Raw genomic sequence first — 27,509 nt, 5'->3', positions numbered from 1 at the left:
GACCAGTAGGGAACCTAGACTAGAATTATTGTGGCTGCTTCCGAGTCAGAAGCTCTCAGGGAAAGAAAGCATCTCTCCTGGTCCACAGACTCAACAGCAATTAAAGCTTTGTTGCTCGAGCATGAACACAAGCTCCCACAAGCATTGCTGGAGTGACATGATTAATGCTCAAAGCTAGGAATTCGATTGCACATTAGAAACAACAGCAGCACAGTTCCACTGATTCTGTACCAAGTGCTATCAGCTGCAGGGAGTATGTGTTTTTATCATGCAGGTATTTGTATTGAGGTAGGATGACATCAGTGGAATGGTATAGTATAGCTGGATCTCGTCAGGTCTCAGAAGCTAACCAGGGTTGATACTTGGATGGGAGACCACCAAGGAAGACTTTGCAGAGGAAGGCAGTGGCAAACCACTTCTATTTAACCACTTGCCTTGAAAACGCTGTGAGGTCACCATAAATGGGCTGTAATTTGATGGTCCTTTGCATGCATACAGGGTGACCCAGAGAGGTTTATTGCGCTGAGCATCTGTTTTTATCAGTTCAAATTCCTCACCCCAAGAAATGTAATTTTCAAGCTGGATGGTATTCCTTTTTAAAGAACTGTATGGGTTTACCAGCAGCCCTTAACATCAGGCAACAATTTGTATGCAAATACATGTAAAAATTATTTCATTATCCCATACAAAACAATGAGAACACAAAAATATAAAGTTATTAAAAAGTGTGGATTTTCCCCATAAAGCTGAATCATATCAGGTTGAATCTAAAGGCACTTTTCCACATGTAGAAAGCATGCTTTGCCTGCAGAAGGCTGTTTGCACCATGCACCAGAGCCTTATACAAAGAAGTGAAACAAAATCCAGGGATAATTGATAAAAGAGCTTGTGCAACCCCTTGTATGGATAAAAGCATGACAGCTGCTAATAAATCTTTTCAATAAGATGGTGGAAAGTGCCATCAGGTAGCAGCCAAATTATAGTGACTCCATGAGGTTTTCAAGGCAAGAGATGTTCAGAGGTGGTTTGCCATTGCCTGCCTCTGCGCAGCAACCATGGACTTCCTTGGTGGTCTCTTATCCAAGTATTAACCAGGACTGACCCTGCTTAGCTTCTGAGATCTGACAAGATCGGGCCAGCCTGGACTATCCAGGTCAGGTGAAATCAGGTCTTGACTCTTATGAGCATGTTTATAGAACTGCACTAGTGGCTATTTTGCTTCTGTCCACAGCTCCTGGCTACAGCCTCCTTCCCCCACCCCCAGCAAAACTTGGTGGCATTATGAGAAGAAGCAGATATATACCTGCCGTTATGATGTTGTTATATTTTCCCTTTTAAAAAGGCCTGAAATAGTTCAGTAATTATATATTTTTAAATGTCTTCGTTTCATCCATACTTAGCCATCTTCTGTGCTAGGGAACATGGGAGCAACACATTTTAAATAAACCTGTGGGACAGGGCGGCTTGAGTTCAAATTCTTGGTCAGATTTGAAACTTCCTGTGTTACCTTGGGCAAGTTGTTATCTCTTACTCTAATGTAACTAACAGGTTTGATGTTTGGATAAGAGAAGATTGCCATCTACCCCATTTATGAGCTCCTGGAAGGGAGAGTTGCTCACAAATGAGATTAATAAATCATTGGACTGCCAATGCGTTGAAATACAGGCTTGTATGGCAGAAGTTGTCTTCTGTGTAAAACAAATAGTAAATCATAATTGTGGAATGGAGCCAACTAGGGCATTTTTTCTAAACATAGAATGCCAAGAGAGATGCTTGTCTATGTAAAGTTTAGTCCAGCATATCTGAATTTAGTGTAATTTAAGATAATCTCAAGAGAAAGCAAGAAAACAGAACAGTGGGCTGGATCTTGTGAATTACATGCACTTTCTCATGGAAGTGGATCTTCTCTATTCTCTACTTTTCAGTAAATCCAGTGCTACACTTTCAAAGCTAATGGCCAAATGCCACACTGCAAGAGGAGATCACGTAACATCTTCCTTACTTCTGCCATCAGAGGAGTGGCGGGCAATGTTGCTCAGTTTCTTCCTTGCTATACCGTGTGACATGTTGTATTTGGTCCATGAGGCATTTCTGAGCTCCATCACTGGCTTTTCAGAAGTCATAATGGGCTGCTGGGTAAAGAGCAAGGTGAGATGGGTGGGGACTGCACTTGCTTCTTCTCTTTATAGGATAGGATCCCGTGGGCCTCTTAGGAAGGTCAGAAGTGGCCTTAGTGATTCTTGGGGCCTTGAGCAAAAGTCACTCCCACCCTCACATGGCCCCCCCAACCTGCCTTGGTGAGACCAAATAGGAGGTGATGACCCTTGCTTCATGTGAGGCAGATGGTGCCATTGCTAGAAACTGGCTGCCCAAACCTTGAATGGAGTGATCACAAGTGACTGCTGCTGTTACAAGGGCAGCCTGAGCTTTACAGTATAGATGTGAGTGGCAGCTTTCCTCCCCTCCCTCCATTGGAGAGGTGGGATCATGGGTGATGAGGACTATAGCTGTGAGCTGCTTCTGTTGCCCATTGGCTAACACTATCCCCGAGGAAGGTTTTCCTCAGCATTTCTTTGCTATCTAGTTAAATTGACTAAGGCACATTGTATTTTCTGTCAAAACTTATAATGGGTGACAGGACTGAAAAACAATTTAATATTTCCAGGAATCAATATCTACATGAAAGGTGACTAGCCTTTTGTGGGCTGGAAACAGTTCCAAATTCCTAGCTCCCAGCATCAAACTTTGATACTCCTAGGTGACCAGGTGCTTGAGATTTCTCTGGCCTTCATAAAGAGGGAGATCTAAGCCATTGCTGTTTCTTGTAAGGTAAAAAGTCAGGCTTGTAGCTGCAGGTTCTTTCATATCATATTTTTGTTTCACTTTAGTTCTTGTCGTATCAGTTTAACTTATTTCAATTTTAAGTCTACAGAAACCCAACAGAATCAATTAGGAACTTCAACTGAGTGATGTGTATAAGAGAAGCTGACACTGAGGCTCTGTCAAGGATTTGTTTTATGTGGTGTGGGAGTTCAGAGCCCTGAAGTTAACAGGCACAAGTGGATTACACTGAGGTTGTTTTATTTTAAGAGTCAGCATTAGGTGGCTATTCACTGTGCTCCGGTAGCCAGGCTGTTAATTTATGTTTGGCTGTGAGAAGGGCGTACTTCTCGGGGTATGTGAATAAGTAGACTCTGCTAATAATAAGCAGGAGTGCTGTAAAATAATTCTGTAATGTATAGTTGCACATTGGAGATTAATACATCAAGAGGAAATATTATATACTTGCCAGATCAAAAGTTCTAAAACAAATGAGCCATTTTCTTTGCCTTGTGGAGGTCACTGTAAGGATCCAGAGGCATGTACTGTTTTTCATAGAAGCCCCTTAAAATAAATAATGCTGTATTATATATCTACATGCTGCTCTTTCACATGGAGCTAAATGCTTGTGGCCAGGATTGCATAGGGGATGGTGTTACTGGAGAAGCAATAGAGGGTACACCAGTGTGGCCTTTACATGTGCAAACTCCTGACCCTGGCATGAGATCTAAAGTCTGTGTATGTACAGGTGCAGTCTTGGGGCAAAATCGTGGAGAGCCAGTGTGGTGGATTGGTTAGAGTAATGGTCTAGAATTTAAAAATTCAAGTCCAGTAGCACCTTAGAGACCAACAAGTTTTGGGGGTATAAGCTTTTGAGAATCAAAGTTCCTTTATCAGATACTTGATGAAGGGAGCTTTGAGTCTCCAAAGCTTAAAAAACCCAAAATCTTATTGGCCTCTGAGGTGCTACCGGACTTGTGTCTAGCTGTTCTACTGCAAATCAACATGGCTATCTTCTGAAACAGTCTGGAATAGGGGTGTCAAACGTGCAGTCTGCAGGACAGATCAGGCCACTGGAGAGCTCCTATCAGGCCCATAAGCAACTCACTGTTGTCTAGTTCCTTCTCCCTCTCTTGCTTCCTTCTGCATCTCTGCTTCCTTTCCCAGGTTTGTTCAATTGCACAAAAGCTACAAGGGCAAAGGAAGGGGGTGAGAGCTTGCTTTGCCAGGCTATCTCAGTTGCACAGCAGAATTGTTACTGGGAATGCTGGTGGTCTTCTCTTTTTGATGGGGGAATTAGCAAGACATAGACCATAAGTAGCACTATTATGTATCAGGGATCTTTTATCAATGATACAAAGGTCTGGTTTCAGAAAGAAGACTCCAGAATAAATATATTTTAAAATGTTTACTGTAAAATATGTAGGAAATACAATAACACACAAGCAATACAATACACAATTAAGAGGCTAGGAAAATAGAGGTGAGATATAGGGACTTTTAGGGTTTATTATGAAGGCAATACTACCTGTCCAGACATGGAGAGGTCTATTTAGAAACTGAAGATGAAGACATGCACAGCCATTGTGCCATGTCTGAGAGGCCCTTACTCAGAGTGATGGGGGAACAACCTATGTTTCCAGATTGAACCAGGAAATGTGGCTTAGTCTCAATTTATATAAGGCTTGGAGGAATGGGGAGCCCGCTCGTAGCTATGGTGACCTTAGTGGTCACTGATGGGTTTTTCCTGGGCACCTGAATGGATTTCCAGGTTAAAACAATAGGTGAGGCTGACACTGTAAAGTTTCCCAGGGTGTGTCATGATGGAATTAATGGCTGAAATCAATTTACCTTCAGTACCCTAAGGAGAAGACAGAGTGGAAGACAGAGGATTTGGACAGCTAGTCCTGCATTAGCATAGAAGTAAACAAAGGAAGCAGAGTTGTGGCAGGGAGACAGGAAAGATGGGCTATCATTAGCTAGCCAAAGATTAGGAGATGAGCAATACTGTACCTATGAATCCCTTTTGTTTATGCATTCAGGAAGGAGAGAGAGGCCCGACCAGGAGAATGCGTGTGTTGTAAAAAGAACAAACCCAAAACATGTCTATCTGACCCTTTGCAGAGAGTAGTGACACTTGGCCTGTTTCTGACAGGCAGCATCCATTTTGTTTCAAGAATTGGGAACCCCATTCTCTCTCTGGTGGGGTGCTCCCATAGAGGCAGGCAGCATTTCCTGGCCACAGAACTACTGAGCCAAGCCTCTCTTTCTTCTGTTGGCCGAGGGTCCTTCCCCTCTTTATCTTCTGGGGAAGGAGGAAAAGAGCCAGAGCTTCCTTTGCCCAGTTCCTTCGATTTCACAGGAGAGATACAAAGAAAGCCCTTTTTAAAAAGCGCCTCTGTGTCTTTATAAAGTTTGTATCGCCGCTATGTAGTATTGCATTTTATTATATACATGGCCCAGTCCAACAAGGTCTAATTTATGTCAGATCTGGCCCCGAAAACAAATGAGTTCAACACCCCTGGTCTAGAATTTGGAAAACTTGTATTAAAATCTACACTTTGGGGTAGACATTTGCTGAATGACCTGTGGCCAGTCACTCATTCCCAGCTCAGTTTATTCCAGAGTTGTTGTGAGGATCAAATGGATGAGAGAAGAATGACATAAGCTGCTTTGGGGAGGAAAACAGGATATGATTGAAGTAAATAAATAAAATGAATTTTTTGGGGGGAAATATGAAATAGGGGGAGACAGGAAGAGGTAGCTTTTAATCAAACTGGATTTGGTCTTTACTGAAAACGGGGGGGGGGGGGGAGCAAGAAAGGAAGGCATGTTAAAAAAAAGGCAGTGCAATAAACTATACCACAGCTGAGATGTAATAGAAAATGAGTTAACGGTGCAGTCCTGTGGGGAGTGTCTCTAGTCCAAGCCCCTTGAAATCAATGCATTTAACTCTACACATGCTGCACTGTGAATTACACAAATCAGACACTGAACAATCAACAAGCAATTAATCGCTTGGGGAAGCTGTTCATTAAGCTACATGCAGCCCACCCATAGCTAGTTGAAACATAGCCTCCCCGCGGTTATGTGAGTGGTATCCTCATGAATAGAAGAAAGGAGAAGGAAAGGGGGTGGCCGGAAGTTTGTGTAAAGAGGCTGAGCATGAGAAGGTGAGAGGCATAAAGGTTCAGAGTGGGGTTTTGAGGTTTAGCCAAGCAAGGCTATGAGGAGGGGGCAGTGAAGCATTAGGAAGCTCATGAGCTTCAGGAGAGAAAGAAGAAGAGCAGGTTGCTGTCTAGGGTTACCATAAATTGAAAAGCAAATAAGAGAACATATTTCCCGACTGGCTGATTAAGACAATTGATTACTATGACAAATCTTATTTTAAATACCTCTGTCTTTAAGCCGTGGTAGCTTCTAATAACTAGGAATATCCCTAACGTTATTAAATAACAATTTTAATTTATTTATGTAGGCTAAATAATTGAGGATGGACACTTAGAAAAGAGGACATCTGGTAACCCAGTTGATGTCAGAAAGGGGGAAAAGCCAGGAACCTTGCTGGAGCATGGCTTATGGGAATTTTTATTTTGGCCTAAATGTGGGGAGATCCCAGAGAGCCATGAGACAAGCCTGTGTTTAAGGGGTGTGACAGTTTCTCACTTACATCTGACTATCTCATCATGAATTGCTTTTTAAATTGCCTTTACTTTTGCTGGTTTGATTGAAGATGGTTTCTCCCTATGCTTATGACTGCATAGGCCATAAGAATATAGGGGGTTCTGGGTGAGATGGTTATAACTTGGTGTTTCAGCACAGGGTTGGGGATGAGGCTGAGTGTGATGTGGCAATCCCATGTTCCCATGTACAAGGCTCTGAGAGTAACAGTGGGGCTGTGCTGGTTGGACTTCTTTTAGAAAACAGCCAACTTCAGAATCAGTACAGTTTAGTGCCCAAGACTGAGAAAGAGAAGTTGCCTCCTTCCTATGAAATATACTGTCTTAAAAACCAGGTTCTGACATGGTCTCTGCAGGTCTATTACTTTGGCACTTTTACCGTAACCTCCTTTGGGATTTCGTATTCACTGCAGTTTTCCAGCAAAGCATACACCATCGGACATAGCACATAATTATTTTGTTTAGCGTTTTTTTTTTTTTACTGTCTAATATTTCCTTCCCCGCCAGGCTATATTTAGTGATCAAATCAACTTGCTGCTGCATTCAAGTAAACATTGTTGTCTTTTCCATTGGAAGGAAACATCTTTCTATAGGGATAAGAGTGAACACAGAGTAGGATTTCCTGGGGAAATTGATACTCCTTGTAACCAGACAGTTGCTTTGAACTTAATAGCAATTTTTTTGTAAAACACAAAAGTTGTACTGGGATTTCAAGTTCAGTGCTGTTCTATGTACATTTTGCAGGGAGAGTTTAAAACTATAGCATGATGTTTGAAAAGACACAGCAAGGATTTTATGGATGTTTCTGCCAACATTTTAGATTATGAATTAGGACCACGCAGTCAAATCTCTGAATGTCCTGTTCCATAGGACCACCAACCCATGGCTATTGTCAATGGTTGAACAGTAGCTGCTTTTGATCCTACCAGTTCTTCAGTCCCAACCGCCATGTTGTTTAGAATTCCTGAGCAAGCACAACGCTCTCAGTGTTTAAAATGGCTATTACACATAAGCATGGTAGTTCCTGTAGGGTTGTTGATGAACAATTTGTGTGTTAAATATGCATCACTGGCACATTTATTCTCTGCTTGGAAACGGTGTTCGTATACTAGGTAGATTAACTAGGTTTTGGATACTGTGGCTTTGGGCTGCAAGAAAGTTGCACATATAAGATTTCTTTGTGTTTGCATGGTTCTTAGTGCATAATTATTACATTCTTTGTAAAAACCCCATTATGTTTGGGGTTTGCATCTAACCTGGTACCATATATAAAAGGTGTGATAATGACCAGTCTGCTACCTTCTGTAGAACGTTTATGGAAAGTTCACTGCTGGACCACAGGTGCATTTTACAAATGCTGACTGTAGTTATCTTGTTTGACCTCATGAACAGTCAATCTGTCATATCAACACTGCTTTCAGTTTTGTTTTGGGGTGGAGAAAGAGGGGAGGAAAGGCTAGCTGAATGAGATCTTTTAGCTTAATATATTAAGTGGAGTTAATAACCCTTCAATTTCTATAACCTTTTCTAGAAATCCTTGGTGCTTAGGAAAAAATGATCTTAAAAATTGTCACCGCACTTGAAGGAGAATATATTAGTGAGCAATTAGATTTTTGACAAGATGTACATTTTTAGTCTCTATGCTCCCTCTGTTAATTTGAAATGCTAAATACCCAAAGCACATTTTGGGGTACACCAGGGCTTTTTTTGTAGCAGGATCTCCTTTGTATATTAGGCCACACCTCTCTGATGTAGCCAATCCTCCTGGAGCTTACAGTAGGCCCTGTACTAAGAGTCCTGTAAACTCTTGCAGGATCAGCTACATCAGGGGGTGTGGCCTAATATGCAAAGGAGTTCCTGCTACAAAAAAAGCCCTGGTACACACAGTGGCCAGGATGAAGACATAACTCTTGATTTCTAACCAAAGTCAATGGTTAGGAAGCAGGCTGCAGGATCAAATTCTTGAAACTCTGATTGGCATAGCCTGGCAAGAGGACTTGTGCACTTAAGATTAAGAGGGCAGGACAGTTAAACAGCTCCCTCTATTTACTCTTCTGCTTCTGGTATACCACTTGAGCTATGGAGAAAATTTCTTTAGCCTCTTGACTTCCTGGTATTAACTGCAGCTCTGCAGACCTCCCATGTTCCTTGGCTGTCCCGGCATTCTTGAGAGATAACATCAAGAACAAGAACAACTGTTTCGATAACCAGGCCATTGTTCTCTCTCACTTCTGAGCTAACATTAATGCATATTTGCCACCTAATAGCCAAGGTCCATATGCTTGCCTTCTTGCATTATTGTGGCTCACCCCTATGGGATTGAAGCCATGTTCTCCTGTAGTTCCTCTGCTCTGGGATAGCCTTTGGACATTTACATCTGTAGTAACCTTAACTAGGATTTTAATTTTTTTTTTTAAATAAAATAAATATATTATCCAAACAAATAAGTACATTATGGGTAACCTCTAAATACAGAATTGTAAAATAAGTGACTAAGATAATAATCAGATTACAATTGCAGCAGATCTATGGGGGATATACATGACTTGGAACATTATCCATTAAAATCATATAATTTAACAAGGGCAACCAAATTGCTGGAAACTTTAACTAGGATTAATGTCAGTCAGCATCTCTCTTCCACCTGGATGGCCAAGCAACCTCAAACTTTCATTATGGATCAGTGTTAACCATGTTTAAACTTGGTACAGATGTAACTGATGTTAAGACTTAGTGTTGGATTGACAACACAGGTGGAGAAAACACTTCAGTTTCTTTATTAGTGCCTGAGGGAACTGTAATGCCATTGCAAAAGAAATACCAGATCAGGTATTTTGGTGGGAGTGTAGAGGAAAAGAAGGAGGAGACTGGGCTATCCTTAACTATTCTGATATATCCTGATACCTATGAGAATGGCCTCTCTTAGGGTTACCAACCTTCTGGTGATGCTTGGAGTTATCCAGGAATTTCTTTAGACTAAAGAGATCAGTTTTCCTGGAGAAAATGACAACTTTGTAGTGCAGATCTATGGTATCAGATTCCTGCTAAGTTTCCTTCTGTCTCTAAATTCTGTCATGCAGAACTTGGAGACAGAAGGAAATTTGGCAGGATCTCCAAGGGATTTCCCAAGCTGGTGTTGGGATCCCTCTGCAGTGTGATGCATTGGGAATAGAGCTGCATTCTCCTAAATGTCTGGAGGAGTAGAAGTGCAGGCCTCACTTGTCTTCCATGGGGCATCTTTTAGCTTTAGTGGAATATTTTTCCACAGCTGTCGTCAAAGTGTACAGTAGGATTGGCCTGTTAGGTTGTAACTCCAAGCAGAAATGAATTCCTTCAAAGTTAATGTGGCTTGTGTCAAAACAAATGTGTGTTTGGCTTAAGTTTTTAAATCTCATGAATTCAAATGTTCTGGCTTTTGTCTTGTTTATGGACTGAGCTGCGTGACTGTTGTTAAAATAGGAGATGACCTTTGAAAATTTAAAAGCCATAGTATACTGACTTGTCCTCAGCATGAAACCTGGAAATCCTAACAGAGCTGTTTTGCATTGATAGGTCTACACTTGCCCCATTTTCCAAAGTAAATCTTGGTTAGTAGATTCCAAACATTATTCTCTCTCAAGGCGTGTTCCTTTCCTCTTTGCATATCTTCCTTATCTCTGCCCTTTTGACTTTCTGTGTTATAGGTGTGGTTTGTTTCTTTTAACATCTTCGAATATTGGCTCTCAGCTGCAACCTACCTCACAGGATGGTGTCTATTGTAGGGAGAGGAAGCGAAGCAGAGCTGCTCTGAGGCTCTAGTGAAGAGGCAGGGTATAAATCCATTCTCCTCCTCCTCTTCCTCTTTGTCTTCTCTGTTTTCCTTTCCTTTCCTTTCCTTTCCTTTCCTTTCCTTTCCTTTCCTTTCCTTTCCTTTCCTTTCCTTTCTTTTGTCTTCTTCATCTTTGTCTTTGTCTTCTTCTATTCCTATTGTCAAAGCTTTGTCTATATCTGGTACAGGTGTGCACCTCTTGGGAAGGGAAGCTCCAGTTAACCTGATTTAGGAGTAAGCAGTCTCAAGCTTATTCCCTAGCCTCCATTGTGCTAGGCACTTGTACTCCTGGAAGAGGGAACAGACAATTTTTGCTAATAGTCCCCTCACTGCAGCCCTCTTTCAACAAACTCCATCAACCTGATTTAAATCTCAGTGAAAAACAGAAATTGTACGTATAGGTAAATAAATAAAAATAACCCCCCATAGATGTACCACTTACTCATGGGGAACAATTTCAGGGGTCACAGAAGACTGCAGCAAGAAGCAGGAAAAATGCCATTTATGCAGCAGAGCCCTGCTTGTGCTGCATAGGATCCAAACTTCATATTTTACAGATTTCTCACCGGACCCCCCCCCCCCCCAAAACAATTTTTAAGATATTCTGAAGAACCTGATCAAACTTGTTTTTGCAACATTAAGTTGCCTTTGTGAGTGTTAGGCCTTTTTAAAAACACTATATGGGTGCCTGTCTATCTATATCTATAACTATATCTATAATATATTTTAAAAGTGTAGTTAAACAATATACTGGACTTAGAAGGGTGTAGGATTCATTTAGGATTCCCCTGTTAAATCTTCTGTTTTCTCTTAGTCCAAAAATGGGGAAATAATTACGTACATCTCTATTTTGTTTTGAAAATTCTTACCTGATGCCTGGAGGTATATTGATATATATGTATTTCACGGTATGAGCTCTTAGCACCTAACAGCGCACATGGAAAATTTCAATTTGGTTTGGTCCACACACTGACCTTGTGCAAGCAAAAGACACTTCCTGCTCAAGTTGTAGTGCCTTACATTGCATCCCATGCCATTCCTAAGGGTGCCCAGATCCTTGGAGCAACTTTATAGGGGGCAGCAGCAGACACGTTCTTTTCAAAACTATGGCATTTTCCACATGGATGTGTGGATGCCTCCAAAATTCCTTTCCCTCTGGACTCTGAATATGAGCATTAAGGTGTGCTTTCATCAAGAAGGTGAGCAGAGCAGCCCCCAATTTGTCTTTGTTGTGGGTTTTACACCCCTTTCCCTCCCCCAAAATTTACATTTTTGATAGCCTCTGCACCTAATGATGCTGGCAACCAACCAGATATCAAGTGGGAAGAGAATTTTATCTATCATCTCTGTCAGCCACTGTCCTAGTACTTCCGGTGCTGTGTTGTGGTACTAGAGATGTTAGAAGGCACTTGGGAAATGTACTCCTCAAGGTTTCTGATGTTTAATATTGTGCAGGGGAAGAATACCAGAGAGAGGGAAAAAGAAGGGATGTCATTCATATTAATTCTGAACAAAATAATGGACTTGAAAAAAGCCAAGCCATTTCCTAGTTTTATGAAGTAGTTCAAATGTTCTGAGCTCAGTTTTGATTCAGGTTGGGCGTGGTGAAGTCCACTGATGATGAACACCTCATTAAAGTTTTAAGATTTTCAGCAGTCTCTTGCTGGTTCAAATTCAAACAGTATATTTAAATTTTCAATCCAAATTTGAAAACAGCTTTTATTTTAATAACTCTTATTCTTCCTCTGCACTCTGCTTCTCACTGTGCTGACATTTTACTATATCTGTTTCAGTGTTTTTCATATCACCACATAATTTTGCCATATATTAGTAGTCTAATTAAATAGATTTTTCCATTATGTTACTTGCATTTGTGATGGATAGCTTTTTAATGCTGGCTATTTCTGTTTCATCCCATTTTTATAAGCCAGTTCTTTTGCCAGTAACTTGGAGATACATTGTAATTTTCCACTGCTAATGAATGGTTTGAGGGTTTTTTCTTTGAGCTAGTGTTCCTGGCCAGAACATTATCCGTCTGTAGAATTCAGGAGAGACTTGTGAAAATACTAATTTAGAAGCTAGAACATAGGTATTGTTCACAGAAGGAAAGATGGTGATAAAAATGGTTGTTAGTGTTTCATTGCTGCTTTCTCTCTTTAATTCTATTTTGTAATTTCACCAGAGTACCAGACCTTTCATGTTTCTTGTTAGAAACATCATTATGGATTATTCTGTTGCACACAGCAAACTCAGAATCAGAGCCTGTAGGTCACAAAAGCATAGTGTTTGGTACCTTAAAATGTCTGGTTGGAAATGCTTCATAGGTTCTTATGTGCATTTATTATGCTCTCCTTTCTCTTGCACTATTACCCCCCCCCCCCCAATTTTCAAAGCTAGCATTGCATCTCACTTGCATTTGGAACCATGCTTAGTTTCAAACAAATAATTTGCTGTGGTGGGGAAAATGTGATTTAAACTAGCCAAAAACACTAATGCAGACTTTAGCTTGATGGAGGGAGAGGGGAGTTCACCTAGATGAAAAAGGAATAAAAAGTGTGTGAACTCAAGGGAGGTAAGAAGGAAGTTTGCAAGATGTGGAAAGATGAGTAGGTTGCCATGGCAGATCATAGGATGTGGTCAGATGGGCAGGTTGCTGCGGTAGTATTTTGGCTTTAAATAACTCATGTGAGTTAGAGGCAGTTTATGTCAATCAGACAGTGCCCTCTAAGCCAGCTTCATGGTGCAGTGGGCCCATGGTTGGTCATCCTCATCACTAATGCATCACAACGACAGACCCATGGCTGGATTGGGAGTTTCCTCCCTAAGTCTAAACTGTGACCATTGGTGCAAAACCAGGCCTAAAGTGTCCCATACTGTGCAAAACTGGCTTTGTGTTGTCCATAGGAAAGTACCATATGTTCAGACATCGCTCTGCCTTGGGCCCTGTACATAGTGAGTCCAAGTGAGTACTGTATCTTCTGCTTCCTGCATGTAAAGGGAGCAGTGAGAGTTGCATTTATGTTTACAGGGTTTTGCAATAGATTCAGATGGGCAGTCATGTTGGTTTGCAGCAGCAGAACAAAGCCTGAGTCCATTGGCACCTCTAAGACCAACAAAGTTTTATTCAAGATATAATAAAACCACGCTTTTTCAGATACATTGAAATGATAGTTACCAGTCTACACACACATAGGTAGAGGGTGAACAGCAAATTTTGTTGTGGTTCAGTTGCACAGTCATGTCCGACTCTTTGTGACCCCATGCCAGGCCCTCCTGTCTTCCACCATCCTTTGAAGTCTGCTCAAATTCATGTTAGTTACATCAGTAACACTGTCCAGCCATCTCATCTTTTGCCGTCCCCTTCTTCTTTTGCTTTCTGTCTTTCCCAGCATCAGGATTTTCTCCAGTGAGTGCTCCCTTCTCATTTGGTGGCCAAAGTATTTGAGTTTCAGCTTCAGCATCTGACCTTCCAGGGGACAGTCTGGGTTGATTTCCCTTAGGACTGACTGATTTGAACTTCTTGCAGTCCAAGGGACTCTCAAGAATCTTCTCCAGCACCACAGCTCGAAAGCATCTATTCTTCTGTGATCGGCCTTCCTTATGGTCCAACTCTCACAACCATACATTACTACTGGGAATACCATAGCTTTGACTATACGGACTTTCGCTGGCAGAGTGATATCTCTACTTTTTATTATGCTGCCTAGGTTCGCCATAGCTGACCTTCCAAGGAGCAAATGTCTTTTAATTTCATGGCTATGTAATAGAAGTGTTTAACAGATGCAAGGACCAAACTGGAATAACAAGCATAGTTTAGATGATTACCATTTGTTTGAGCTTAATTTGGGCGAGGGGGGACATAGTAAAGGAAATAAATATATAAGAATTGGAGATTGAGGGGCAAATGTGCCGTTTTAAACCATGGAATGCTGAGAGTAACTGCTACCATGCTCAGGTGTGGAGGCAACAGTACAGCATCCTTTGAGGTGGTGTGATTAGCTGTGTAGTGTGACTTCTCTGCCCCTAGTCCAAAGAAATACACTCCAATCTACCATTCCAAATTACATTATATTTTACAATTCATTACATAACAATCTACTATTCCAGTCTGTTATCCCAAATAAGAAATAAAGTAAAATAAAGAGTATATATAACCCATCTTGTGGATTGGTGAGAATTCAGATGTGAAGACTGAATGATGTTAGAATATGTAAGTGAGATAAGAAATCAAAATCCTTGTTAAGTCCTGCTGGTTCCATTGTTCTGAGTGTTGTAATAACTTGTAAGTTAACTCAGCAATTTCCCTTTCTAGTCTGTTCCTGAAGTTCCTTTGGAATAAAACAGCTACTTTAAGGTCACCCATCAAATGTCCTGGAAGCTTGAAGTATTCTCCTATGAGTTTCTCAGTATTGTAATTCTTGATGTTAGATTTGTGTCTGTTTTTCCTTTGGTGTAGGTTTTGATGTGTTTCTTGCTCATCTTCTAATATTGTATATGCCATTAATTGCCTACAATGCCCTTTGGTTCAGCTGTCCAACAGTCTCTTAATCTTTCATCAACCAGAGATATTACAAATATTTGTACGAAACTTCCTTTATGAAGCAAGTTTTTTAAAGCCATTAAAGGGATAACTAGTAAATTTTCTCTCAGTTTTAGCAGGCTGTTCTATCCCCTTTGATCCAATTGCAGCTCTTTGTTTTTATTATATCTAGCACAATTTTTGTCGGGAAGAGTACATTCATTTTGAAAAGTTCTTTGTTTTCAGCAGTTTACCAACTCATGTGGTACCCATGTGTTTTGCAAGCTTCCTGTATTATGTTCCTTTCCAACGATGGAAGCAAAGGCAATAGGAAGACTCCAAATTAAAATGAAAATCTTTATATAAAAAGAGCCAACTTTGATGGAACTGGATTCGAGGGAAAAGGTTGAAATGATGTTTAATGGGTGGTAGATGTGTTGAACTGTGCATGTATCTTGTTATTTTATGAGATTCCACGCGCTTTGAGAGTTGAAAAAAGAATCTGGCAGAGGAATAAGGAATAGGAGGGGGTCTGGGGAGAGAGACTGGTAGCTTTGGCTTGAAGTGGTCTGAATCCTACAGCATTATGTAGTAATATAAAACAAAAAATGAATAAGCTAACCTTAGGATCCAGAGACCTTCAGTGGGCCATATAAGGCCTGATTGAAACACAGTGGTTGCTGTTTTTACTTGTCTTGGTCAGGGCCATGTTGTAGTAGGAGGGAAAGAACTATATCGACTACAACATATGGCAGTTTCCATTTCTTCCATGGATATTGTGCTGGTGTGGTGTGGTGGTTCATGTACTGGAATAGAACTGGGTGGTCCAAGCTGAAATCCTTACTTCAGCATGAAACTCACTGAGTGATCCGGGACTAGGGTTGCCAACTCTGTGTTGGGAAATATCTGGAGTGATCCGGGACTAGGGTTGCCAACTCCATGTTGGGAAATACGTGTAGATGCTGGGGTGGAGCCTTGGGAGAGTGGGGTTTGGAAAGGGGTGGGATATAATGTCATAGACTTCACCCTTCAGAACAGCCATTTTCTCTAGGGGGACTGATCTGTGCCATCTGGAGGTCAATTGTGATATCAAGAGATCTCCAGCGCCTACCTGTAAACTGGTAATCCTATCTGGGGCCAATTTATCTTTTTTTAAACCTAATCTACCATGCAGGCTTGTTATAAAGATAAATATGGAAGGGTGAGCTATGTGCATCTCTCTGGAGGAAGTTGGGAAAATGTAATACAGAGATTTGTGTGTATGTGTGTTAAGAGCTGTCAAGTTCATTATTAATAGCTGTGAAAATGCTAATTGCCCTCCACTGGAAATCTACATCTATTTCATCTATAGCTCAGTGGAGAGCTAAGGCATGGGAATTATTGAAAATTGATAGCCGACACTATTTCTAGAAAGTATAGTTCAGAATGTTTTAACCTTTTAGATAAGTGGTTTCCTATTCTAGAGACTAAATGGTCTTTTAACATATCTAAAATGTTTCTTCTATATTTACACCATTGCCTTTGTTTTTCTTAATAATTAAATTTACCGTATTTTTTGCACCATAAGACTCACTTTCCCCCCCCAAAAAAGTGGAGGGAAAAGTGTGTGCGTCTTAAGGAGCGAATACTGCAAAAAATTCACACAAATGCCTCTAAATTCACACAAACAGCTCTAAAAACTAGGTGCGTCTTATGCTCAGGTGCGTCTTATGGAGCGAAAAATACGGTATATAATATTAAGAATTTTCACTTGTTTATGGTATGTGGCTGTTGCATCTGTTCTCATATTTATTGTAATAAGTGTTTATTGTGTTTTCTTTAATTTGGAAGTCTCCTGTAAACTCTTATAGCCCTATTTTATATTGAATTATTTTTCTTTTCCTGTTGTGATGAAGATACATATTTTTTTAAAAAGGGCTGTCAAGTGACTTCTGACTTGTGATGACCTCCAGAATGTCTGATCATTAACACCCTTGCTCAGGTCTAGCAAACTGAGGGCCGTTGCTTCCATGATTGAGTCAAATCATCTTATGTGGGTCTTTTCCTACTGCCTTCAACTTCTCCTGCCATTGTAGTCTTATTGTGTATTGTTGTGCATAAATTGTATTTCTTTGTGCAAGGCTGAACAAGGAAATAAAAGTCCACCCATATCTTTAGATAAACATTGTTAGTCAGGAAATAAAATACATTCTGCTGCAGTTAAAAAAAAAATAAAGAAGGCAATGCATGAGATTTTGAGTTTGGAGAGTGAAACATTTACCTGGTGAGATCCAGTGTCTCTGCCTATCAACTCTCTTACTGGACAAACAGAACTAACAACAGTAGTAGATTTATTACAAGGAGTATTTGTACATGCCCAGTAATAACTCCCTTCCAGAAATTTGAAGGGGTTGGACAAAATGACATTATCAGGTTCATTTGCTGACATTCAAACTTAAGTCTGATTTCCCAGGAACTGTAGCCAGGATCTTTGCTGGTGTTTTTTCTACCCCAGTCCCAGTCAGTTCCATTTCTCTTGCAGAGACAAAGCAAGAAGTGACCCTTGCCTCAACTATGGAATTGTTGGAAATCTCTCAACAACCTTTTAGAACAAATAAAATCCAGTGGTTTGTTTTGTGTATAGACTTGACATTTTAATTCTCAGTTGCTGTTTCACGATATTTATTGTCTTCCTGCTGCCATCTGGTGAACAAATTCAGTGAAGACACCTGGTGATTTTTTGGAGGTTAAAATTTAGTTTAGATTCTTATGGATGTTTTCAAATATTGCACAGGTAATGATCTGTGTAGAGTTATAAGGCCACTAGCCAGTACTTTAAAATTAATTATCTCTAGGTACTGAAGAGAGCATTATTTTGGGGGGAGGGACAATGCAGTCAAGAATTGTGCAGTGGAAGCTAGAAATTGCTATATCTGCCATCATAACTCTAACATCTATTGCACTAGCACCTGTTGATACTGTTGTTTTAATAATTGTTTTTATGTTTTATGTTTTATTGCTGTTTTTATCTTGTTGGTCATTGTTTGACCCCAACCTGTGAGCCGCCCTGAGCCTGCCTTCGGTGGGGAGGGCAGGATGTAAATTAAATAAATAAATAACTCTATGGCAGGGATGGCCAAACTTTCTTAATGTAAGAGCCACATAGAATAATGCCAGACATTTGAGAGCCGCAAGACATGAATGTCCGATGTTTGAGAGAAGGAAGGAAAGTAGATGGGGAAGGAGGAGAGGTGGAAAGGAAGCAACTTTAACTTTAAATGCATTATCTAAGCTGCTGGCTGGCTTGGCTTGGATAAGTGATTTAGGCCCTGTTCACACAGAGTGTTGAGTCTGTGTTAAACTGACCCAGTTCTGTTCCGAGTATCTTTGATCTGGATATTATTGATCAGACTGCCCTACTGCAATTCGAATCACTCCGCGGTGAAAACGTCTTCTGCCGTCCACACGACGGCACCATGCAGTTCTCCCCCCCCCCCATTTTTATATGCATTATGCATATGCGTGCATGTGCATAGGTAAAAACATTATGTGGTTATGCAGTTATGCGCATATTGCTAAGTAGTAAAAAAAATTGTGACCGTAAACCAGATGTCTGAACCTCCTTTTGCTCTGGGACAGCCTTCAGACATCCAGAAGTTGGTCGAGAACTATCCAGATGGGGAAACTACAAGGTGAAACCGGAGAACTAAAAAAAAACACCCCAAAGGAGCAGGTAACAAAATACTCCGGTTCTGAGAAGGATTGGTTGGGGGGGGGGGGCTACTACAAGTTAATACCAGGAGGCAGATGTTGCTGTCTGATCAGCCACTTTTAATCTGGTATGAAACAGCAGTGACAACTGATTATACTGCGCATCTGAACAGCCCCTTAAAGAGACAAATGCCTTCTTCTGGCTGGATGACAGGGTGGTGGGGGCTTCAAGAGCTGCACAATATTTGTGAAAGAGCCACATGCGGCTCCGGAGCCATAGTTTGGCCACCCCTGCTCTATGGAATCCAAGAATTTTATACAGATTCACCAGCCCTGCCTCTTCTCCCTCCCCCTCCCCAATCTGTGTTATTGTGTCTCAGTGGATAAGGATTTGGAGGTGGGATTCTTCTGTTTTCATGAGGCATTGGTGCTCTTCAACCATCTTGATTGGTCCTACTCCTAACATGTGCTTTGTGATCTAGGGCAATTTGTCTTTCTCTCCCTCAGCTCTCTGTCTGTGAAACAGAGTCAAAATAGTGAGCTTTATTTAAGTATTTATTTAAGCTGTTTTCAAAAAAAGGACCCAAAGTGTCTTTCAAGGAAAAAAATCAATAAGCCAGAGTACATCAAACCAAGAAAATCAAAGCAAATATATCTCAAGGCAGCCCTGGATTCATTGACTGGCTTGGTTGAAGCCGGAGAGGGCTTTGACTTGCCCCTCTGCTCACTCTCAAGCTTTATCACATCTGTGAGACTGGAAGGAGGAAAGCAGCCCTAAGCAAAAATGCTACTCAGTGAAGCATAACGAAGTGAAGCTTAAAGGACAAAGGGAAGGCATTTAAAAGGAGTGTGGCCCCTTTAAATGTGACGGCCAGAATTCCTTCTGGATTTCAATTGTGCTTGCCACACCCTTGCTTCTGGCTCCACCCCCAAATTCTCCTGGTTCCACCCCCAAAGTCTCCAGATATTTCTTGAGTTGGACTTGGTAACCCTAGATGCTCCTCACTCCTTTCCTCTCTTCCTACTAAAGAGCCTCTAGCCATGCCTGAACTTTACCTGAGACAGGAGGGGAAAAGCAGTCCTCAGCAAAGGTGTTCTACAGCTAGGAGGAAATGCTTCTCCTCTTATTCCTTACCATCCTTCCAACTTTCCACTGGCAAAGTCAGTGTAGCGATAGTACTGGCAGAAGCACTGATCTAGCAGCTTTCCATTTGCAAAAGCAAATCACTTTCCCTTTCACTTCTGACAACAACCTGCACCAAAAAGCTGGTATTTGTGGCCATGGGAGTTAGGGGGACACTAGGCTTCCCAATCCCCAGGTCCCAGTGGGGGATCCCCCGTTTTCACAGGCTTCTCCCCGCCCCCAGCCAGCTGGCCGGCGGGGGAAGCCCCGCCCCCCACAGTCACCATGTAGTTTTAGAGCTCCTGCAGGTCCGTTTTTAAAATATGTGCCTTTAAGGCTGAGCAGGAAGCAGGAAACAGGAAGGGCTTTGGAGAACGGCCCCTCCCTTTGTTTTGCTTCCATTTTCAGATCAAGTAAAGTTCTGCAGGAATAAGATCGGTAAGTATTTGTGTGTGAGAGAGAGGGAGGGGGCAGGGGATTCCCTGGTTTGGAGGCCCTCCCCCGCTGCTTTAGAAAGCGTGGGGGGGAGGGAAATGTCTACTGGGCACTCTATTATTCCCTATGGAGAACGATTCCCATAGGAAATAATGGGGAATTGATCCGCAGGTATTGGGGGCTCTGGGGGGGCTATGTTTTGAGGTAGAGGCACCAAATTTTTAGTATAGCATCTAGTGCCTCCCCCCAAAATACCCTCCAAGTTTCAAAACGATTGAGCCCCAAAAGATGGTGCCCCTATCCTTCATTATTTCCTATGGAAGAAAGGCATTTAAAAAGGTGTGCTGTCCCTTTAAATGTGATGGCCAGAACTCCCTTGGAGTTCAGTTATGCTTGTCACACCCGTGTTCCTGGCTCCACCCTCAATGTCTCCTGGCTCCATCCCCAAAGTCTCCTGACTCTGTCCCCAAAGTCTCCAGATACTTCTTGAATTGGACTTGGCAACCCTAGGGGACACTGAAGTGGGAATCTGGCTAGGTCACTTCTCTCTCTTCTGCCAGCAGAATGTCAACTGGAGAACAGCCCAATATTCTGTTTCACAGTCTGTGCAGGTGGACAAGTGTAAATATTTTGAGCCAAAAAAATGTATAAAATGATAAATGCCTTAGATAGGTGACATGTATTACAGACCAGAATAGGATAGAAAGGACTTTTAATAGTCATGACTTGGATAGTACAAGTTAGCCCAGTCTGTTCAGATCAGGTTATATTTGGATGGGAGACCACCAAAGTTGTCCAGGTTTGCTATGCAGAGGCAGACAATGGCAAACCAACTCTGAACGTCTCTTGCCTTGACAATCCTACTGGGTTGCTGTAAGTAGGCTCCCCAACCCCCCCGCCCTGGGGGGGGACCCCTGAATTTGCAGCCTTCTCCCCCGCTCTCCAAAAATCCAGAAGCGGGGGCGGAGAGAACATACGTGTAGGCATCATGTTGTAGAGCTTCTGATCTGTTTGTAAAATGTGTGCCCCTTTAAGGATGTGCAGGAAACAGGAAACAGGAAGGGCTTCATTGGAAAGGGTCAATAACAGTTTCCATGGAGAATGGCCCCTCCCTTTCTTTTGCTTTCGTTTTCACAGCAAGGAAAGTTCTGCAGGAAGAAGATCTAGTAAGTATTTGTGTGTGTGAGAGAGGGAGGGGGCAGGGGATTCCCTATTTTGGAGGCCCTCCCTCCCCTTTAGAAAGCGTGGGGGGAGGGAAATGTCTACTGGGCACTCTATTATTCCCTATGGAGAATGATTCCCATAGGGAATAATAGGGAATTGATCCGTGGGTATTGGGGGGCTCTGGGGGGGGGCTATTTTTTGAGGTAGAGGCACCAAATTTTTAGTATAGCATCTAGTGCCTCTCCCCCAAATACCCCCCAAGTTTCAAAACGAATGGACCAGAGGGTCCAATTCTATGAGCCCCAAAAGATGGTGCCCCTATCCTTAATTATTTCCTATGGAAGAAAGGCATTTAAAAAGGTGTGCTGTTCCTTTAAATGTGATGGCCAGAACTCCCTTGGAGTTTAATTATGCCTGTCACACCCTTGTTCCTGGCTCCACCCCCAATGTCTCCTGGCTACACCCCCAAAGTCTCCTGGCTCCGCCCCCAAAGACCCCAGATTTTTCTTTAATTTGACTTGGCAACCCTAGCCATAAATCATCTGCAACTTGGCAGCATTTTCCAACACCATTTGACTACAAATATTCTGAATGGTAAGGTGACTGTTATCCTCTCCATTTGTCCCTCAACTCTTATGGAAGCCTAGCACTCCCCACTCCCCCATCTCTATACTAACATCAGGAATATATTATTATTGAGGTAATAATATTGACATATCTTCCATAGTAGTGAGTAAGGATTACTGACTGTGAAGTGTTTTGAGGGAGGGTGCAGCTTGATCTCATTAGATCTTGGAGGCTAAGCAAGGTCAGTGCTGGGATGGGAAACCATCAAGGAAGACTGCAGAAGAAGGAAATGGCAAACCACCACTGCTTCTCACTTGCCTTGGAAGCCTCTTGCTGGGCTTGCAATATGTCAACTGCAGCTTGACAGCACTTACATATGTATGTATGTATGTATGTATGAAGTGATTTGACATATAAAATCATTAAGTAAATGCTAATTATTATTTATTTATATATTATTTTTGAACCGCTGTTCTTCCATGTCTGTCACCTGTGGTGATGTCCTCAATAAAATAAGGACAGGTGCAGGCAATATTCTTTCTTTCTATATAAAATGAAAATATGTCTACTAATTTCTGCACTCTCTCATTAAAAGCGTATTCAAACACTCAGGAAAAGGTGCCTCAGCATTTATATGTACCTATACTTAGGTATCCTCTGCTTACCATGGTGAAGTTGAACAGCTGTTGCTTATGTTTACATGTCCCTTGTCACCAAGCAATTCCAGAGATCACAGCACAATCCAAGTTCAGCTGTACCAAAGCTAGATGGTTGGAAATAAGCTATACACAGTGTAGATCCCTCAAGAAAGTGATCTAAACAAGTCACATAAGTGCATTGTATGATGAAGGAACAAAGCATCTAGAAAACATTTGCCTGTTTTACATATTAGAATACTAGAGCTTGAGAGATGACAACAGTTTCCTTAATGCATACCTATACATGTGTCAAATAAGGACATCTCTCTCACCTCTTGTCTCCATTACACACACTCATGCATGTGCATGCACACAAACCTCTTGTCTCCGTTGCATACACCCTAAACACTGAGCGACAGTGCCACCCTCCAGTGTCTAATGACATCAGTGAACCCATCCTCCGGGTACTGGTAGATGCTGCTGTCACCCACAAATGCTTGTCTCCTGAATTTCAAGCTTCAGGCTCATTGCAGTGTGCTGCTGCAGAAAACCAGCACCCATGAATGGGAAAACACAATTGCTCTAGTTCAGGGGTGGCCAATTGTAGCTCTCCAGATGTTTTTTTGCCTACAACTCCCATCAGCCCCAGCCATTGGCCATGCTGGCTGGGGCTGATGGGAGTTGTAGGCAAAAAACATCTGGAGAGCTATCATTGGCCACCCCTGCTCTAGTTTGTTTGGCATAAAGAAAGTTCCACACCATCCCTGCCCTCACTGAGAAATTGTCCAAGTGCCTGATGAGTGCCTCTGGAAATGAATTTAAGAGGTAAATTTGATGGCTTTGTTAGGAGAAAAGGAAGAGAAAGATGATTTCCTCATGCAGGAGCGTGTGATTCCACCATCCCCCCTCCCAAAATGATGTTTGATGGGTTCTGGTTGGTGCCAAGAGGAGATGGATGCTGGCATTTCTGGTCCTTTTTCAGTTTTAGTTGTATATGTAAAAATTTGGTTCATGGTAATCCTTTTATAAGAGCCCCATGGCGCAGAGTGGTAAAGCTGCAGTACTGCAGTCCTAAGCTCTGCTCATGACCTGAGTTTGATCCTGGTGGAAGCTGGGTTCAGGTTGCCAGCTTGAGGTTGACTCAGCCTTCCATCTTTCTGAGTTTGGTAAAATGGGTACCCAGCTTGCTGGAGGGGAAAGTGTAGATGACTGGGGAAGGCAATGGCAAACCACCCCATAAAAAGTCTGCTGTGAAAATGTTGTGAAAGCAACGTCACCCCAGAGTTGGAAACGACTGGTGCTTGCACAGGGGACTTGCACAGGGGACTTTTACCTTTTAATCCTTTTATACATAGAAATATTTGAAGCAATAATGGGCATCAGTCATTTTACATTTTTAAAAGCCAAAAAACCTGTTGCAGTGGCTTCAATTTTCTGCATAATATTCCAGAATGTAGTTCTGTGTTATATTTGCAATCACCAAACCAAGATAAGCAAGTCACCAAACTGGCAGTTGGAAATGGGAACTGGATGTCTTCTCTCCCCCTTCTCTCCTTAGGTAATGCTGGAATTATTGGTCACCTATAAAACAGCTGCCATAAAGTATTTTATAGTGCAGTTAGCCCTTTTCATAACACTGCTGACTGACTGCCTTTCTTGTCTATAAATTTATTTTCTGGGTTCTCTGGTGTTCTTCACTTTTTCCTGCACAAGCAGCTTTAAAAGACTGACTCAGCCATAAGCCGCTCCTCACTTTGGTTGTACATCAGAGACTTGTTAATCCGTATTCCAGTAACTAAAAGTCAACTTCCTGTTTCTGTTACAAGCTCATTCTGCCGTATTCATTTCCCACAAAAAAGTTGCAGTTCATCTGACAACTGGAGAACTTTAAAAAAACAAAAAAACAAAAAACAAAATTGAAAGTGTCCCAAACTGATCTCATCATTTTCTGTTTAGTTTCCAAATGCAGCATGAGGCTAAACATTACAGTGTCAATCTTTTCTGGAAATGTAAAACTGCTGTTGTAGTCACACTGAAAACATAGATGTCCACGGCTTAAAATAATGCAATAACGTCTCCTAATTTGGATGTTAAATTATTAGAGATTAGTATCCTGCAGTGTTTTTGATATGCAGTTCATCTCAAAGAATTTTACCTTCTCTCCACACACTTAAAAAAAAGGCTCTGAGAGCATAATATATGAATGCCCATTGCTACTTTTAGATTAGTCTTCCATACGCCCGCCCATCCATCCATCCATCCATCCATCCATCCATCCATCCATCCATCCATCCATCCATCCATCATCACCCACTCTCTCCCAACAGGCTCAGGGTAGCTAACAACAGTTTAAAAACATTAGCAATTTAAACAACATCATATTAAAAAGAAAATATATAAAAATGCTGAAAGGGAGTGGGAACAAATGCCTACATGTGTTCTCAGGTTTGTGAGCATACATGCCTAGGAAGTGTACGCACAGTCGCTCCTTCCCCCTGATTGGGAACACTGTTGTTTCAAGTGTGCACCATGCTCACAAGCCTGCTGTTGTGCTTGATAGGCTAGTGGGGCCTGTGGACTTGGAAGGTGTACCTGCTCTCCCTCTATGCATTTGGATTTCAACACACATAATTCCTGTGGGGTCTAAAGAGCTACTGGTCTGCTGAGTTCAGTATTGCTTACTGTGACTGCTGATAGCGCTCTTGAGCTTCAGGCAGAGGAAGGTCATTCCCAACTCCTATTATCTGAGAGATTACTTTTTATAATTGGAGAAGGGCGATGTTAGGATAATGCAGAACACTTAACAATGGTGCCTATCAGTAGTCTGATATGTTATAGTCATCCACATGTATATGCATGGTATAGGCCTTTCCAAGAACTCCACTCTTTGGCCCTTCTCTGTGTATACTTGCCCATCCTAAGAAGTAAAGTGGGTGTTTGCAGTAGAGACGGCCCTTTCCACTGCTGATCTAAGAGTGGGCAGTTTTCAAACAGAGAAGCTTCATGGAGAGCTTACAATATAAGATTGATGAACTTGAATTCTTTCACAAGTTCAGAACAATGGACTCCCCAGGGTGGAGTAGAGACACAGGATTCTTATCTGATAACATATGCCAACTTTCTGCCGCTAAACATTTCTCCTCTGCTCTGATCAGGGGTTGTTTTGTACAAAAATAGGTGGTGGAGCTCATTAGCATAACTCATTAGTATATGCCCCCCCAGCCAAAAGCAACCTGATGCAAGAAAGGAGATCCAGCCAGCCCAAGCAGGCCTCGCTCACCTGGGGCTCTCCTGGGCCACTCCGCCCCTCGTCAAAGGGCCAACATGTCACCCGCCACCCAAAATCATATAAGAAGAGGAGAAAAGGTGGCATGGGCTTCTACTGGGGTTAATGAGGGCTACTAGGGGGTGTGGCAAAGCTCCTGGTGGCTGGCTGGCTGCCCACTCTCCTAATCCAGGGATTATTATGCAGTTGCACCTACTATTCAATGGGCAAGATAGGTGGGGAGGAAGAGGGGGTCGTCAGAAAAGTTCAGAAGCTGTGCTCCTGTGAGCTCCTGCTGAATCTGAGGCCTGGCTCTATTCAAGCTGATAACAATGTACATTGTACCTCTGCATCTTGAGTTCCTTCTTTGCACCATCCCTCCCACCTTCTTTCTAGGATATAAGGAGACAGATCTCAGTTTCAACCTGTATCTGATGAAGGCAGCTTTGACTCTCAAAAGCTTACACCCAGAATATCTCATTGGTCTGTAAGGTCTTGAATCTAGTTAGCCTTTTATATAGTGGCCCCTCACTTGTGGAATATTCTCTCCAGCTCTGAGTTACCTGTCTGACAGTAGATCCCCTTGTTTTCAATGATGCTTTGTATTTGCTGTGTTTGTCCTGTTTCCCACCAAAGGAGGATGTGGCTGGAGGGATACGTGTACGTTCGTAACATGGATAAAATAGGCAAGGATGCTGCGTTTCTGTAGTCATTTTTAATAGAAAGGATATGTGCAGTTATGTAAACTCGGCAGCAATAATAGCTTTTTCTACTTTCCAGTTCAAACTCTTTTGCAAGCCCAATTAGCCTCTGTGGCATTTATAATACTGTTTTATGAGAACACATGGTAAAAGCCAAAAAATGTCTGGCAAGGAAAAAAAGGTCAGCTCTTTGTATATATTTCTGTATGACTTATGATTTGTAGATATATACCCTGATCCACGAACCATTTAAGGCAGAGTGCTTGGGATGGTTTTGGAGAGGTTTGAAATTAAAGTGGCTTAATATGTGTATATATTGGTACAAGTTTGGTTTATGAACATAAGCACAGAGTTAAGAGCTTTAAAGTCAGTGCAAGTACGTAGGAAAAGGGATTACTAGTTTAAAGGCTGGTTGTTCCAGTGATTGGTTTGGAACTATTAAAAGCAAGCAGGGGATGGGATGGGGTAGGGTGGGGGAAGACTGACATCTGTGGTTTTTTTATCAGCGTAATTGTACAGATTTTCCCCTGGGAGTAAGACCAATTGAAAATAGTGCGACTTCCTTATGAATAGACCTGCATAGGATTGGTACTGCACTGCCAATGCGCAAACATCTCCCTTCCTCAATTATATATGGGAGCATAGAAGATTTGTAGAAATTCAATTTAACTATTTGCAGGCTGTAACCATGCTTGTTACCACTAAATATAAAACAATTTGTTTAATCCTCACATTTGCACTTGGGAGAAAGAGCAAAGACTTCAGGGCAGCGTGTGTGGCTTTACATTTCATCCTTACAACAGCCCTGCAAGGCTGCGCTTCGGTCAGAGCCCATCACTTAAGCTTGTACAGCATGCCAGCTTTCAGTAATAGGAACAGCTTCGTCAAATGCCTGGGGGTGGATTATGAAGTATTATGGAGTATTGACTATGTCCTGTTATCAAAAGTCAAAGGATTGAATGTACAAAGTCACCTTGTACAGAGTCAGACAAAAGTCCTTCTCACTCAGCATCACCTGAGTGGCTGGCAGCTGCTTTCTGGGGTGGCAGGCAAAAAAAAGGGGCTTTCCTCAGTGTCTGTTACCCCAGGCTCTTTTCAC

General features: G+C 41.9%; 1 protein-coding gene across 2 annotated transcripts in view; it reads left to right on the top strand.

Annotated features, from left to right (window-relative positions):
- Positions 1-27,509, top strand: part of INPP5A (inositol polyphosphate-5-phosphatase A) — a 352,919-nt gene that overhangs the window by 57,359 nt on the left and 268,051 nt on the right. The gene's annotated exons all lie outside the window — the stretch shown is intronic.

Source organism: Heteronotia binoei, chromosome 6 (genome assembly GCF_032191835.1).
Source record: "Heteronotia binoei isolate CCM8104 ecotype False Entrance Well chromosome 6, APGP_CSIRO_Hbin_v1, whole genome shotgun sequence".
NCBI classification, from domain to species: Eukaryota; Metazoa; Chordata; class Lepidosauria; order Squamata; family Gekkonidae; genus Heteronotia; species Heteronotia binoei.
The sequence above is the reverse complement of the archived record's forward strand: the minus strand, read 5'-3'. Positions and strand labels throughout refer to the sequence as shown.